The following is a 6,958-nucleotide window of genomic DNA, read 5'->3' on the forward strand; positions in this document are numbered from 1 at the left end:
CTTTTTCCGATATCCATTTCTTCTTCAGTGGGGCTTTTGGATGTTGAGCTTTACCAAAAGATGGATAATAGTTGATAGCGACACACGAAGAATGAAAGAGATTCAAAACTCGCTATGCAGTCTTTTTATACTCGTCGCCAGACTGCGAACACGATGAGCTCACGCACATACATACACAATAAAATCGTACACACACACACCCAACATCAGTTCACAGATGTTAAAGGAAACGTAAGACAGAGAGAGCAAGACCGGATGCGCGAATGCAGAACAGCGATGACTGGATGCACAGTAACATCACAACATTAACACACAAGCGCACAACATACGTATCAAACACTGTATGTGCCAAATGACACTTTCCCAGACAATAAATTAAATATGCCCTCTCTACACACGCACACACGCGCAATCACCAGCGCAAACACTCACTGCACACGAAAATTGTTACAGCATTAGTTGCGATAGCCAATTATTCATTCGCTACAATGCTGTTGATGCTGCTTGCTGCATAACGATTAAATGGCACACTACAATATTGAATGCACAACATTTAATCCTTGCATGATATTGCACACGGACCAAACACATCATTTCGATTTTTTAAATCTTCGAATTGGCTGTGTGTTCGTGTTTGGATCATTTCTTATTACAAATGATTCAATATTTAAATTGGTTTAAATTGCGAACTTTATTTATTTGATAAACAAAGATTCATCGTTGTGTTATTGTAGCCACAATGACATCCACAACGATTCATTCATTTGTCGTGATAAATATTCATTGCATTTACAATGATCACATTTTCGGTGTATTTGTGTTTTAAACTTCTGAGAATCTTTCGTTTAAATTGTTTTTCTTTGATGCCTTTCTTGTCAGTTGAAAACCGAAAATGTTCAAGTTATTTTCCATTCTACAAAGCTATGTTTAACTCGTTTTTCGGTCCAAACACAAATGAAAGATTCGGCGAAACAGTCTAATTGATTCATGAGCTGACTTCCAAACAGGCGACATTGACGCAATTTCTCATCACAACTGCAGTTTATCTAAAAACTTCATTGTATTCTTATGCCTCTGTCAATGGTTGTTTCTATTTCTTTTGATAGTTGGATTTATCGTCTCGTCGGTATTACATTGTTCAATGGACTTCTAATTGGTATTGTTTTTATGGTATCATTGAATTTTCCATATGTTTGTTGTGGTTTCCGCCCGCATCAATTGCGTATTCAATTATCATGTTTACATACTCATCACAAGTTCGGCAAGCACACCAATTTATCGGTTTTACGAATAGCGTTTTATTCGCTATTTCATTACGAAATGCCTAGAAATAACATACGAAATTAAACATTACATGAATGTTTCGTGTTCTTAGCGGAAAAATTTTCACGCATTTATTAATCACATTCATGCGACAAGTGATTGAGGTAGAGTCGTTGAAATGATTCTTAAGTAAAAAAGATTTAAGGCGATGAAGTGTGTTTGGCGGTAGACACATCCACATACATACAATATAATATTTTAAATTCAAAGGAAAAAAAAAATAAAATTCCTTGTTTATATCTGATGATAGCAAGAGAAAATGCTGATAAATGTTAATGGTATTGCTACAAAGTTTGCCGCTTTCGATAAGATCCGAATCAAGTGAAAAAGCATAAAAATTTCTCTAAAAATTCTTGTAATTTCAATCGTTCCATTTTATTTCTTTGTTACTATGTGCTTTTTGGTATTCATGTTCTTATTCTGGCTGTGTCGCCGTTACTGTTGTAGTCTTCTTATTCTTCTTTTTTGGTCGTCTTTATAATTTCAGATCTTGTCAGTCACACACAGTGACATACTCTTACTCTCTCGACAACTCTCTCTTTCTCTAGCTGAGTGTGTTTGTTTGTATACTTGCTGAAACTTGACGGCATTCTTTATGAAATGGAATTTCGTAAGAACTTTTGTATTAGTTTATGCAGTGTTTTATTTCATTCTGCTTCGTCGTTTCATTTTGACAAACGAAAAGCAAAAAAAAAAAACAATATAGAACGAAACATTTTCTTCCTCGAAAGATTGTTTGGGTGCTTGAATAGATCTGTGCATAAGACATTGTCGTCGTCATCAACTGCCATTTGCTGCTATTGTTGTATCTCGCCGCTCACAGATTCGAGCAGTGAAAATAATTTTCGAACGGTTAAGTATGTTTGTTTTTAAGGGTTTTGCTATTTAATAAAAGATCCAAGCATCTTATGAATTTTCTTCAGCCAATGTATTTGTGTAAGCTACACGCTCAACGCGCACTTCGTTGATGCAATAGGTTCTTGCATGTGATTTTCTATTGTGTTGACTGTTAAAGAGAGTTGGCTTTGATTTCGGTCGAAATAATCGTCAATATAAACTTCGTGTCGAATTTTTGCCGAGAAATTGAAGAGTTAGTCAGTCGTTCATTGTTTTGGTATTTACAAAATAACATACACACACATTCACAAACACAAGTAATAATGTTAGTCTTTCAAGTTCATAAACGATTTACAACGCACAAAGCATTTTATGTGGCTTCGAAAAAGTGAACACGGAAATATTCTTCCTTGCCACGTTTATGTCAAATGGGCAAAAACTTTACCCATTTTCGGTTGAGCTCTTTGTAATTGACGCAAGAAAAATGTCTATAGTTGTTCATTGAGCATTTTCTAGAGGCATTCGAAATTTATTGACTGGTTTATAAACTAATAAATTTCAAAAGCCAAAATTCCCATGTTACAAAACACTAAAGATTACTCTGCGTTAAACTGTTACCGAACATCATAACATGCAATTTTCTCTTTTGCCCTTTCAATGGTAATTTATTAAGTTGTTCAGGCGTAAGAATTTATGATTGAATTTATAAAGAGATTCTGGCACTTAATCGAAATTTTCCATCAAATAGCATATTTTGTGAACTTTCAAAAATTCAAGTTGCTGCTTTTTTCACCTCATAATGACGATGACGGTCAAGTGATGAAAATACACATATACAAACCAACCAACAGTCTATTGTGTACAAAAACCAGTTGAAGTGCAAAAGTTACTTACTTACTGTAGTAATGTTGACACTAGCCGAGCAATTATGAGAGGAATTAATAAATGTGTCGAATCAGGACATTTCCCTTCCTCAAAGAAATAAAACACAAACTTTACGGCGAACTCAGCAGTTGAAAATAAATCTATTAAGTTGTACAATTTTTTCAATTTAAACTGAAAACCAAACGAACTGCAAACTGAAATGGATGTTTCAATGAATTTGCGCAAATTCCCTGGCAAAAAAGAAGATGTTCTTCAATTGAATATTAGATTCCAACAGTAAGCGAGAAATAATTTAAAGTGATTGATTCGCACTTATTAAAGCCGATTATGACAGAAAGTTTTATTAATTTAAATCGTGTCAAGAAATCCGTTAGAAAAACACCGAGCATTAAAAGTTGCTGTTTATAGAATAGAGGAGAGTATTTCCATTTTGCTCGAGTGCTTACAGTGACTGATCAAATACATATTCGAAGACAATGATATTCTGCAATTTTTGCAGAATTTTATCTCTTCAAGTTGTTTTTAATGTTGTGTACTTTATTGGCATGGCAACGGTAGTTCAAGCAACATCATACACTGACAAAACTAAGGTTATGATTTTGACAACACCGTGTTGTAAATGCTTACATTCCAACAAATGTTGTGAAGTAGCCAACAATTGTTGTCGTTGTGAATACATATAATATATGCCATTGTACGTATTCACAATGACAACAATTGTTGGCTACTTCACAACATTCGTTGGAATGTAAGCATTTACAACACGGTGTTGTCAAAATCATAACCTTAGTTTTGTCAGTGTACTTATTCGAACGTTATGCATCAGTAAGTGATGGAAAATTTGCAAATTAAATGTTTGCGTGCATGACAATATTAAATGTGAAAAGCGGAGAACATTCCGAATAATGTAATTTATTCTTCAGTCATATATTAATAGCGAATGAATGATCAAATTCACATAATTTTCGCTAAAAAACAGTTAATGAATAATAGAATCACAAGAACGAACCGTAAACATGCCTCAAACGTTCGCACATTTTTTTTCGTTTTCTTTTGAAAAAAGGTTCTGATTTTGACATGACTTTAGTGCTGAAGATGATGATTTTGAGTAGCAAGTTGGTAGCTAAAATGTACGAAAAAGAGAACAAAAAAGCATAATTGTACGTACTTACAGACATCTCTGAACAGACAACATTTCTTCAAAGTAAACGGCACACAACTGATGAGGGCGTTACATACCTAAATTGAATGCACGCGTATCTCTTATTTATTTATCCTCTCATACAACAAACAATTATTATTTTATGTGTGTTTCGTTGTTGTTGGTTCTTTTTTTTCTTTGAAAAGTTTCTAAAGCGTGCGCGACTTCATTGCGGAGTCTGTGTGTCGCACCAGTATATTGGACCCTAATTTTTTTTGCTTTATTTTCTTCTTTTTTTTGTTATTATTATTATATGTTTTCACATTTTATCTATGATGTGTGTGCGTTGAGTCGTTTACTTTCATACAAGCACCAAGTGGTGTTTATCTTTGCTCTACTGCATTTGAAATGTGAGTTTGGGCACAGAAATCACAATGTTGGCAACTATAATTTTACTTCACACAGCCAATGAAAGAAAATTGCTGAAAATTATTCGGAAAATGAAGAAACAAAGAAATTCAACGTAGACGTGCGTTCTCTGTACTTCACATGAAGTAAATCTCACACGCAACCAAACGCACCGTTCAAAGAATAATAGTCAAGTGGAATTGAGCGATTTAATAGTGATAATCATGTTTAACGGGCAATACTGACTTGGATAATGTGAAATGAAATGTACGATATAACGCTAAAATAAAATACAATTGTACTTTGCATGATGACACCGGAGCCAACATATTATATTGTCAACACACCGCACAGAGTGACAAAAATAACAATAAAAGGAATGAGATGTTCATTTTGATTGTATTTCCAATGCTCACGATGTGCTTCTAGTCGCATTCATTATTTACTTTAAAAATAGTTACATAGAGATATTCGTTGCGGGAATATTATCCATGTGTTGGAATACAATATTGCAAAAGAGTTGGAATTAATTAAGAAATGTGATCGCGGGGATTAGACTGGGATAGCATTGATGGTAATGGTGCAGCATTTAGTTCATTTGAACTGTCGCGTAAAATTCATAGAGTAGTGCAATTTTCAGTTAATCTTAGGCGCTGAACCGTACAACCGAGACTATACCCAGTTAGTTCAACAATTTCTCCGCTCACACGGAAAGATAAGAATGATATGTGTGGCAAAGTTTGACATATACACAAATATTTGCACACATGATACAAGTAACATGAAAATGAAAAAGCAGAACAAAGTAATTCCATAAAACCAAAAAGCCACATTCATCAGAACAGTCATGGATTTCATCCCCATTTCATATCATTTCATATATATATTTGGTGGTTCAATAAGTCTTTGGCCTAACAATAAAAAATACATATTTTTGATCAAAAATCATTTTTATTATTCAATATAATCCCCGTCGAGTTGAACACACTTGGCCCAGCGCTCGGGTAACATTTCAATGCCTTTCGAATAATGAGTTTTGTCGAGTCCCCAAAAATAGGCATCAGTTTGCCATCCAACCTCTTCATTTGAGTAAAACTTCTGTCCTGCAAGCCACCTTTTCAAGTTTGAAAACAGATAATAGTCGCTGGGGGCTAGATCTGGAGAATACGGTGGATGAGGAAGCAATTCCCATCCTAATTCATCAAATTTTTCCATCGTCAATTGGGCTTTGTGTGGTCTTGCGTTGTCTTGATGAAAAAGAATTTTTTTCTTTGCCAAATGCGGACGTTTTTTCTTTATTTCATCATTCAAACGGTCAAGCAAGGCTATATAATACTCTTTGTTGACCGTTCTACCCTTTTCGAGATAATCGATGAATATTACCCCATGCGCATCCCAAAAAACACTGGCGAATACCTTGCCAGCCCATCGATCTTGCTTCACACGCTTTGGAGGTCTTTCATCTGGTCCTACCCACTCCGCAGACTGACGTTTGTCTTGTGGTACGTAGTGATGGACCCAAGTCTCATCCATCGTGATGTATCGACGCAAAAATTCCCTTGGATTGCGATTATACAATGCCAAACATCGCTGAGAATCATTGATTCGTTGTTCTTTTTGGTCGATGTTGAGAAAATGCGGCACCCACATAGCAAGCAGCTTTTTCATGTGCAAATGTTGATGCATAATTGTAACCCAATGGGAGGAAATGACAGCAAATTTTAAAATTGGCGCGCTGTTTAGTTTCGATTTGAGTTGTAAAATTACATTGACGTCCCCTTTGAAATTCGATGCGCCACCGTCGGCTCAAAGAGACTTGATTTCTTCACATCCGCTCATTATTGTAACCACTGACCCTGTTGATATGCCTGTGGACTCAGCTATCTCACGCACTTTCACTTTTCGATCATTCAATAACATGCGGCGGACTTGTTGAATGATTTCGGGGATAATTGCCTCTTTTGGGCGACCTGATCGTTCAGCATCAGCGGTGGATGTACGCCCGCGACGAAATTCAGCAAACCAGTATTTGATGGTTGAACTGGGTGGTGAACAGATGCCGTAGCACTTATCTAGCCATTCCTTTGCTTCGACGGTATTCATTCCCATTAAAAAGCAGTGCTTAATCAGGACTCGAAATTCACTTTTTTCCATTATTTGAAAAATCTCAAAAGTTGCTTGATACTTATGCCTGTAACTTGTGAACAAATGCACGGATTGGGCTTAAAATTTGACAGTATTGTGAAGACAGGTGGTACTTGTCAAAAATAAAGAGATTTTTTATTTATGACGCCATCTGGTTGTCAGGCCAAAGACTTTGTTGCATAAGCAACATAATTGTTTATATGAACATTTTATTTATAT

This window comes from Contarinia nasturtii, unplaced genomic scaffold, assembly GCF_009176525.2.
Source record: "Contarinia nasturtii isolate CC-2019 unplaced genomic scaffold, AAFC_CNas_1.1 Cnas_scaffold_2806, whole genome shotgun sequence".
NCBI lineage: Eukaryota > Metazoa > Arthropoda > Insecta > Diptera > Cecidomyiidae > Contarinia > Contarinia nasturtii.